The following is a 10,903-nucleotide window of genomic DNA, read 5'->3' as shown; positions in this document are numbered from 1 at the left end:
AGTGACACTTTAGGGAAAAACCTACTTAAGAGTTTTCATAAGAGCGTGGACATATGTTCTGGCAACGATTGTCTAAGATTTGTCTAAAATAGGATTTTGCGTTACTTTGTACGAGGTGGTTTTAGCTGTATTAGTTCACTTGTAAACAATTGAGTACTATCCATAATACCTTTGTTTTTTGTTTTGTTTGTTTTTTGCACTAGCATCTACATTTTTAAGACAAGCTATCAGGGTGTACCCTGATCTTCAAGGTTCTTCGAGGTTCAAGCAGTACTAACGCACAACATTTTAGAAATATGTTAAAGTGATTATAAATGATCACCTTGTAAAACAACCCATTTAGTTTAAAGTAAAAATGAAAGGCAAAACATTGGTATAGATATAAAAAAAAATTATAAATTCCTTTTCCCTTTTTTTTTATAAGTAATCATATCCTCTCTGTTCTCAGCTGCATAAAAAGATGTGGGAGGAGAAGCAGCAGCACACTGATCTTTCCAGTGACAGGCTGTGCGGGGGGGGGGGGGGATGTGTCAGGACAAGTCTGATCATTAGAGGAGAGCATACTGAGTTCCAAGCATAGCTAGAGAACTGACCACACTGTGCTCTCCTGCTTAGTGTGGTCAGTTTTAATAGGAAAGCAGAGAAATTGGCAGGAACACCAGGGATTTCACACAAAGGAAGCAATTCAAAGAGAACAGGATACTTTCCCATAGAGGAACATAGTACAAAAAATCTCCAGGGGAGAAAAAACACAAACAAACATACATAGCAATGGTAACTAAACTTGGATAGCTACTGAGAACAGAAAGGGAGAAGGCTATGGATATTTTCCCCTACTTCCTGCTCCAATACAGAAAGTGAAGGAAAATCCCCCTAGTAGGGCACAAAGAGAAAGACATAAGGGTTGATTTACTAAAGCTGGAGATTGCAAGATCTGGTGCAGCTGTGCATAGAAACCAATCAGCTTTCACCTAAGCTTTAGGCCCCTTTCACACGTGCGGTCAGTATGTCCATATTTCATCCATCCGTTTTGGGATGAAATACGGTTATACGTGTATCCCTATGGGATAGCGGGTGTCAGCGGATGAACATCCGCTGACACCCGATCTCATCGGTCCCCGCTATGGTCCAATTCTGCAGACGGAGGAAAATCCTATTTTTCCATCCGTCTGCAGATCCGATCGGGTGAACACGGACAGACGGTCCATGTTAATTCGATCCCCCCATAAGGGAGAGTGGAGATCTGACAGGGCGGTCCCTGAACAATGTGTAGGAACCGCCCTGTCATTCGCCGGCTCAGCAGGATCAACGGAGAGATCCCCACTGAGCAAGCAGATGAGAAAGGTATGGATCCTCACGGGATCCGTACATGTGAAAGGGGCCTAACTAAACAAGCTGAAGTTTGAAGCTGATTGGCTTCCATGCACAGCTGAACCAGATTTTGCACGCTCTAGTTTTAGTAAATCAACTCCATAGTCTGATATGGGTTTAAACTATCCCCATTCTATCTGAAACTAAGAGCTTCATCTGTATTGTTTTGCATGCCCATGCCTACTACAATGTAGTTTAGGTAGACGTTGAGGACCCGATTGTTCTGTCTGGCAGGAGTGGCTGGATAACAAGAATGAGTACCAAGCGTTACAAATTCTTTGGACAATTACCGTATTTTTCGGCGTATAAGACGCACTTTTTTCCCCCAGAGATATGGGGGAAAAAGTCCCTGCGTCTTATAATCCGAATATACGGTATGACACTGCCCCACGCCGCCGCTGGCTCCGCCCCCTGTCACCGCTCGCATCTCCTCCCGCCGGAACCTCTGGAAGAGAGGCAGGAGAGCGGGGGACAGACTTTCCAAACCCCCCTGTTCGCCGGGCGATCTTCCGGCTGGCTGGCTCGGGCGGCTCTGTCTTCTGCTAGGTGGTATGACACTGCCCCACACCGCCGCTGGCTCCGCCCCCTGCCACCGATCGCATCTCCTCCACCGCAACCTCTGGAAGAGAGGCAAGAGAGCGGGGGATAAACCTTCCAAACCCCCCTGTTCGCCGGGCGATCTTCCGGCTGGCTGGCTCGGGCTGCTCTGTCATCTGCTAGGTGGAAGAGCAAGGTAAGGTAAGGCTGCATTTGTGGCATCTCTCACTCTGCATGTACTATGGGCAATGGTCACTCTGCATTCACTATGGGCAATGGTCACTCTGCATTCACTATGGGCAATGGTCACTCTGCATGTACTATGGGCAATGGTCACTCTGCATGTACTATGGGCAATGGTCACTCTGCATTCACTATGGGCAATGGTCACTCTGCATTCACTATGGGCAATGGTCACTCTGCATTCACTATGGGCAATGGTCACTCTGCATTCACTATGGGCAATGGTCACTCTGCATTCACTATGGGCAATGGTCACTCTGCATGTACTACGGGCAATGGTCACTCTGCATGTACTACGGGCAATGGTCACTCTGCATGTACTACGGGCAATGGTCACTCTGCATGTAATACGGGCAATGGTCACTCTGCATGTAATACGGGCAATGGTCACTCTGCATGTACTACAGGCAATGGTCACTCTGCATGTACTACGGGCAATGGTCACTCTGCATGTACTACGGGCAATGGTCACTCTGCATGTACTATGGGCAATGGTCACTCTGCATGGGCAATGGTCACTCTGCATGTACTATGGGCAATGGTCACTCTGCATGGGCAATGGTCACTCTGCATTTACTATGGGCAATGGTCACTCTGCATGTACTATGGGCAATGGTCAGACTGCATTCCATGGGCACTGGAAAAATTTTTACTACAGTATTTGGTTCAGAATCTTTTTTTTCTACATTTTACTCCTTTAAAATTGGGTGCGTCTTATATTCCGGAGCGTCTTATACGGCGAAAAATACGGTATGTATGTAAACTGTGTATTCATCTGCTTTCCTGGTGTTCAGTAAGCACTTATATGTAACATTACATTTATAATACACCATATATGAAGGGTGAAAAAGAGCCACAGCATACAGATAATGCTTACAATATGCTTTTGAAACTGTTTCATAAACATAAGCACTTGAAAACGGAGTGCTCAGTGTGTGGCCTTGTGTACTAGAAGCGATATATTAAAGAAAAACATTAAACAGGTTCCATCCCAAAAATTATACAGTAGTAAGCAATTAGAGTGCTTAAGGCCATATCAAAGAAAACTTCCTATTAAAAACAGAGACACATTTGATGTTACTAATTAGGAGACAAACATGCTGAACCATATGTTACCCTTCATTAGCACTCATTACGCTTTGGCAAACTAGTAAAATCTTTGTTATTCATGCCTTCTTTTTTAAAGTAGTATTATTACTGGGTGCACAGAACAACCAGAACCTGATCATTATGTATCTAAAAATATTATAGTAGATGTACCGTAGTTATAAAAAAAGAAAAAGAGATAAGAAGGCTTACTTTGTTATTTCTTCCCTAAAAGCAACTCCAGCTAATAAGTGATCTGCCGATTCTATCCCAGAAAGCTTGTCGGAGAGTTACCACAATGTAATTTAAAGTGCCACTCCAGACCAAACTTTTTAGCCTTATGGCAAACTGGGCAATTGCTAGGTCTTTTTGCCAGGTTGTTTTTACTCTCTATTTCGACTCTCTTCTTGTTACAACATGGAAAAACTTGCAGTTTCCCCTCTTTAAAGAACATTCTCAATATACACCAAAGGGTAGCCAGTGCCACTGTTATGACCATCCCTTAATGGATTCTTAAAAAGAATATATTGGGAATGTACACCAGAGAGGGGAATAGCACAAACAGATCACAATAATGACCTTGGTCATTACTGTAAGGCAGAAGTTCCCCAATGGACACATTGATAGCAATAAAAATCGAACAGAGCATCTAACTATTTACCACTCTATCCAAATTTTCTTTAGCTGGATTTAACCTTTAATTTGAGTTTAATGTATTTTCGATCAGATAAATATTAAACGAATAAGATCGATAAATAGATATTTTTTTTAAAAAAAGTTCACTGTGTTCTATTTTTGTATATTTACAATTATGTTTAATTAGTTTGTAGCTCTGTGGTCCTGTGAGATAAGATATTTTGTTTTATGTGTAGGAGAATGGCAATAGAGCTTGCCTTGACATAGATAGATAGATAGATAGATAGATAGATAGATAGATAGATAGATAGATAGATAGATAGATAGATAGATAGATAGATAGATAGATAGATAGATAGATAGATAGATAGATAGATAGCCTTTTTCCTTTCTTTAGAGCACAGCATATAAAATCATTAAATTCTAAATCTTCTAGATATTTTTTTTTCCAATGAAAATATCAATTTTTTTTAAATAACATTCTATTTAATTATACATTTTAAAATCAAAATGATACAATATCTAATTAAAAGTGGTATAAATCACATATGATTTTATTAAAAAGTAATAAATTGAATGTTCTCAGCAAGTGATCAAACAGCCACTGGTGACCCCATATTGTGAAGCATTTTAAGTGGATAGCTGAGCATCAGTTATCACTAAGCCTTTAGCATGTTTAATGTTTTATCTTGCTTTTCATTACTTGCTTTCACAGGCTCATTAACACATTTATGAAGCAAGTGTTGACATGCCATATCTTCAGGTGTCTAATGAGGGGATAATTTTGATAAACAGGAGTTTGCCTTCCATTTCATTAATTGTTATGTCATCTTTTGCTGATTACCAAGGATATCTCTTGCGGTGCTTGTCAGGTGTTGAGTGTCAGCTTAACAACAAAAGACACCTTACTAGACATCTCTCCCTAAATTCTGCATTACGTCTGAATGCAAATACATGGCAGTTCACCAAGGACAGGAAAGAGAAAGAAATACAAACATTCCAATATCTATATCACTCCTTCTCTTTCCCTAATACTGAACTCACCACTGAATGCTAATACAATACTAATACAATACTCACAAACTCCGAGACACATGTGTGCTCTTATAAATCTAATTTCCATCTTCCATTCCTCATCTTCCTGCCTCTTCTAATTTCTGGGATATGTTCCCTAATCCTGGACCTTCACTATTTAACTATCATGTCCCACTCAGCACCCTCCTTCCTATGGCAGAAGCCACAATGCACTAAATCTAATTTCTATTCTCCTGCTTCCTAGAGCCTCCCCACCCATGAGCTCTTTAGAATTCCCACTTTGTCTGCAACAAGCTCACCCCTGCCCACAATCTTTTATCTTCAACTTAGTTGCCATTACCGAAACCTGGCTTCAAGAATCTGACTCTGCCTCCTTAGCTGCCTCTCCCATGGTGGCCTCTACTGGACTCACTCAGACTCTTTGGAAGAAACAGAGTTGGAGTTGGAATCCTTCTTTCCCCACTGAGCATTTTTCATTTTATGTTTTCTTTTTTGAGGCTCAATGTATGCTTTTTTTCTCCAGTTACTCTGAGGATTACTGTGATTAATCCAGGACCAGTGTCATACTTTCTTGATGTAAATTGTGGTAGTTGCACGCTATTAAGGTAATGGTGTAAGGATTAAAATAAATAAAATAATAAGTAAAACTTGCTGATGACACAAATTGAACTTAAGTGACAATTAACCTTGTGATATTAAAATACCTGTGCAAAATACTGCAGCTGCCACTAATGTGCTACCACAAAAAAAAAAAAAAACAATAATAACTGATATACTGTAGGTGTAGTAGTGCTGTATAACTGGACAAAGATGAGATATGAAAATATCAAACAGTGACAAATTACAGTAATAAATGATAAAGAAGTTACATTGTGATGACACAAATTGAACTTAAGTGACAATTAACCTTGTGATATTAAAATATCTGTGCAAAATACTGCAGCTGTCACTAATGTGCTACCACATAAAAAAAAAAAACAATAACTGATATACTGTAGGTGTAGCAGCGCTGTATAACTGGACAACGATGAGATATGAAAATATCAAACAGTGACAAATGACAGTAATAAATGATAAAGAAATTACATAAAAAAGTCCAAAAATATGATCATGAAAAAAATATATTCCACGTGGTGCATAAAAAAATAGCTTGAGTGATGAATCTTCAAACAAACTTCAAGGAAAAGTCCTCCCACCACGACATAGATTGCTCGCTCACCTCCTTTAGGTGACCCTGCAAGGGGCCAAACCCGCCTATATTGCATATATTCCACTCAGGGAATTGCCAGAAGAACCACAACTGCAGATAAGTACTCCTTCCACAATAAAGCTCCAAACTTTAGATTCACAGTGACTACCGGTATAGCAGCAATACAGTAAAAATGAAAAGAAAGTGCCTCCTATAGTGCAGCATCCGAGGCATTATAAATGAACCACTCCACCCCAGCTAGCATTGAACTCACATTTAATAAAGATCAAAAGACATATAAAACAGACATGACAGTCTCACTCAGTGATAGGAAATCCACCGCCAGGCTTCACCTCGACTAGTTTCGCCACCTACTCACGTTGCTGCCTCTGGAGGAATGAGAATACTTTCTTTATGACTTCTCTCCCTGGCTTCCCTAATTTATCTTCTCTAAAATACCCACTACCATTCTTGATGATAGATATGCTTCTAAAGTGGACAGGGGTTGCCACTATCCCTGTATTGTTGCGCAATCTATACAGTTTCCTTCAAATTACTAGTAGAAGATTTTTTGTAAGGATTGTAGGGTTTTCAGTGAGTTTCTATGCTGAGCATTTACTCCCTATCACATCTGAGCAGTCCATGTGACTATAGAGTCATACATGTGGGCGTATACACAGTGGTAAATGACAGCCCACTCCCTCCCTCCTCTTACATGCCCACCAAACAGCTTAACACAATTGGGGGGGCGGGATATTACATGTGGAGTAATGGTTGCTTCACCTCCCACTTGACACAGACTGGAGGGGCGTGACACAGCCTGAAATTGGCATAAATCCACCCACGACATGCTATTTCCACAAAATACTGAAAATTCGATTTTTTTGTAAGGATCCAGTAACATCCATGTTACTACTACAGCTACTTCTCAACTTGACGACATATTTTGACCAATGACATTCTTTTATCTCCTCTCCCCCTATCTCCAATACTCTTTTTCCTCTCTTGGATCGCAACCTTTTCAGTTTCACACTCTCCCTGTCCTCAAAACTTTTTCCTTCTTAACAACAAAAAGTAAGATCTGTGCCACTTTAACCCTTCATTTCTATATTCCACTACTGACAACCTCTATGACACAATCACACTCCTGTCTTGTGCAGCCCTGGCCAATTCCGTCTGCAACAGAATGCTTATGCTCCCTGTACTACACACATTATTAGTCCCCAACCACTACAACCCTGGCAAACTGATGACACCAGAAGTCTCAAAAGACATAGCCACACTCTTGAGCGATTGTGGAGTAAAATCAAAACCATCCAAGACTTTTTAATATAATATAATATAATAATAAATATGTCCTCCTAAAATATAATTTATTTGTGCTGCCAAACATCCCATGGTCCCTCACAACTACTCTGATCACCTTCCTGCTCTAGTCTATGCTCTAAACGCTGAACTTAAAATATGCCTGTAATAATCCTAATGTACATGGACACATAGGATAACATTGAGCTGCTTCCAAATGCAAAACACAAAGCGCCTATAGAAGCAATGTATTTTAAGCCAGTGTTCTCTGGCATGCCTCTCTAGTCCTTCCAACTGCCCATGTCACTCACCAGCCCTCCTGGCCGCAAACCGGTGGCTCTCTCCTGAAGATTTGTCTGGCAGTACTAGCTCCCGCTGTCCTCTCTGACTCCTCTCTGTGCCAACTGTTCAGATCCTTCATAAGTTCTTGAAGGAATCCATCCTGCACCTGAGTCCCAGGCCCAAAGTCACCTCCAGACTGGGGAGCTCCCTCCAAGGCTCCGACAGCCTAGCGCTCCATCCTCAGTTCCTACACCCGACAACACCTCTCCAGCTGGGCTGACCCTAGGTATTCCAAGGAGGCCTGCCCCCTTCCAATCCTATTTGGGGATTGGTCAGGACTTCCTGAGACACCCCAGACAGCTCCACCTCTCTTCCCTTCCTCTAGAATCCTCTAGACGCAAGAGGGAGGTAACTGTGCTGCTCTGAGCCATGCCCAGCCCACACAGATCAAAACAAGCTTCCATCTAGGCCTGCCTACATTTACCTGTACTGCAAAAATACTCATCTCTAGCACCTACCTAGGTAGAGGGTGCTACAGATTCATCTCCCATCTGATTAGTAAAAGGCTGATCTGCCTTTATTATAATCACCTGAGAAAATCTGTGTTATGTTAATGAATACAGAAGCAAAAATTATCTTCTTAAAAATGAAACTTCTATTTCAGGGGATGTATACAATTTGTCTTGTAGCTCAGTGCAGATCACTAAGAAAAGCAGAAAACGAATCACACTTTGGACATGACCTAAAAAAACACCTCCAGTCTTTTTGCAAAGAAGAGACATTTTGAAATGGAAAGATAATTGTTAATAACATTAAGAGCCCTTTCACACTGGGGCCGCCTGCGCGTTCGCGGTAAAGCGCTGTTCATTTTGGCAGCACTTTGACGCTGTTTAAGCATGAATTTTGTGCTGCTTTTCAGCCACTAGCGGGGCGCTTTTCAGGTGCTTCAATAGCTCTGCCCATTCATTGCAATGGGCAGGGGTGTATTGGGAGCACTGTATACATCGCTCGCAAACCGCCCCAAAGATGCTGCTTGCAGGACTTTTTCTAACGTCCCACAAGCGCACCCCCGGGTGTGAAAGCACCCATTGTAATGAATGGGAGGCAGTTTTACTTTACTTTACAGGTGCTATTTCTAAAGCTAAAATGCATGAAAACTGCCCCAGTGTGAAAGGGGTCTTAATTACAAAATAATGTGTACTTTTTGTATGTGTCATATCACTTCTTCGTAAGTTGAGTCTTCCTTAAAATACTTAAACATTTTGTCAAGTAAATTATAGAACAAGCCAGCATAGATTTAACTTTTCTTCATAATGCTGTATATAATTCTTTCATGAAACCGACCTAGATTTCTTCTCATATATTGGAGTAAAATGCCTATGAATTTTGCAAAGCATTGACAAACCAAGCACAGTCAATGCCAATGGATCTGTCATCTCCACATGTTAATTATGGCAACCAAACGCTTGCCAACAGCAATGCTGTCACTTGGCAGGTATATTCCACTGTTGATAACAGCCCTTATTGTATTACTCCTCTATCTTCTTGCGTCTCCATCCTGGTTGTAAACTCTCTTTGTGTAGCAGGTAAGCTGGTAACCATTATCCAGACTATACCTTGCACAAATGGCACTCTTAATTGTTAGAGAAATAATGTAATTGTACAGGGAATGCTGTTTTTGCTGCAAGAATCCAGAAGAAAGGCTGACATATGGTCCTTAATGAGGCAAATAAGATATGGGGAAATAACAAATGTCAATGAAAATGAAAGCGATTGGCAGCTGATGAGAGCGACAATTCATCAACATATTATTCCCATTTGGGATCAGAGCTTATGGCCCATTTTGACTGTCTGCAAGATGAAGGTTCGAATTCTTCCACTATGAATGTCAGATGCTAGGCAAGCTAATGACAAGTAAAAAGCACTTTCACTGGCACTTCTGATGCTTTTTTGGGCTTGTGGTTTGATTGAAAGATCCAATGTGCCATGTCACATTGTCTTGTCGGAGCATTATTACAAAAAGAAGATGTCTAGCTGGCAGTGAAATGGCAAACTCAAGCAGAGAACAAGTTCATAATATGCTATACAAGCGTAATTCTCTGATATACTCATTCTAGGTTTACAACAGAGTTATACCTGTAAACGCAAAAGCAATACTTACGGAAAAATGTTCCAATTTAAAAATATAAAACAAGAGTTATGAAATATATTATATATGGATAAACTTTTATCAGTATTTAAAATTATAAAACATTGTTCTTTTACATTTTATTGTCCATAAAGATTGTAGAAAAAAAAGTAAGACAAGCTACTGCAAACAGTTCAGATAAAATGCATTTTTTGTAGTAATCATTTCAAAAGAGCCAATGGGTTTTGGGGGTTCCCCTCCATCAATACCAGCAATGGATGTTGGACCCTGAGACTCCTGTGGCCTTACCTGGTGCACAGTACCACTGGCGGGCGTCTTTACCCCGACGCCACCATGGGACCGTATATGGTCCCCCTCCCTCCGGGTTCCAATACCTTGGATCCCCCCCTGTGGAGGTTACTAGTGGCCCGAGAAACCCCTACCTGGGCTCCTGTTTTCGGGGCCCCCTACTTGCACTACAAATCCCTGTATTCAAGTAGGTCCATTCGCCCATGCACGTGCCCCATGGTCACTACACGGGACCCTCTGAGGTGGCGACCGTCCTCCCCGCTGGTCAATGTGGGGGGGTTTTTAGACTCTTCTGATGAAGTGGCGTACAGCCACGAAACTAGTTAAGATGTCGTGATATGACCTTCTACCCACTATGCTTCTCCTCCTCCTGGGGACTACTATACTGGCGATTTGTTGGTCATATATGTTATGTTGATGTTTCAATCATGTATCCCCTTGGTGTCGTTATCGACATTTTTTTACAATAAAATTGTTCTTTATTATTTTTATTTCTTCCTTTTGCACACTACCCACACTTTTTACCAGTACCGCGATAGTCCAACAATGGCCCAATAATTCCCCTCAATTGGCTCTCTGGTTTCGGGGACCCTAGAGCTAAATTCTATATATCTAGATTCTGGATGATGGTACACCCCCCTAAACTGTTAAATATACACACCTTCAGAGGCTATATATCATCAATACCAGCAAGTAATATAGTTAATATAGTTAACATTGCTGTCATAATAGCAAGAGAAGGGCGCACTGACCTAGCACATTACCAAAATAAATGCTATTCC

General features: G+C 41.1%; 1 long non-coding RNA gene across 1 annotated transcript; it reads left to right on the top strand.

The window, feature by feature from the left end:
- The first annotated feature begins 10,087 nt into the window (after window positions 1-10,087).
- LOC120940259 lies at window positions 10,088-10,604 on the top strand. The gene is made up of 2 exons (XR_005749407.1): window positions 10,088-10,131; window positions 10,310-10,604. It is a non-coding gene; the product is annotated as an uncharacterized LOC120940259 (long non-coding RNA).
- The last annotated feature ends 299 nt before the right edge of the window (window positions 10,605-10,903 follow it).

This window comes from Rana temporaria, chromosome 5 (genome assembly GCF_905171775.1).
Source record: "Rana temporaria chromosome 5, aRanTem1.1, whole genome shotgun sequence".
In the NCBI taxonomy this organism is placed as follows: domain Eukaryota; kingdom Metazoa; phylum Chordata; class Amphibia; order Anura; family Ranidae; genus Rana; species Rana temporaria.
This window is presented reverse-complemented; position numbering and strand designations above follow the sequence as displayed.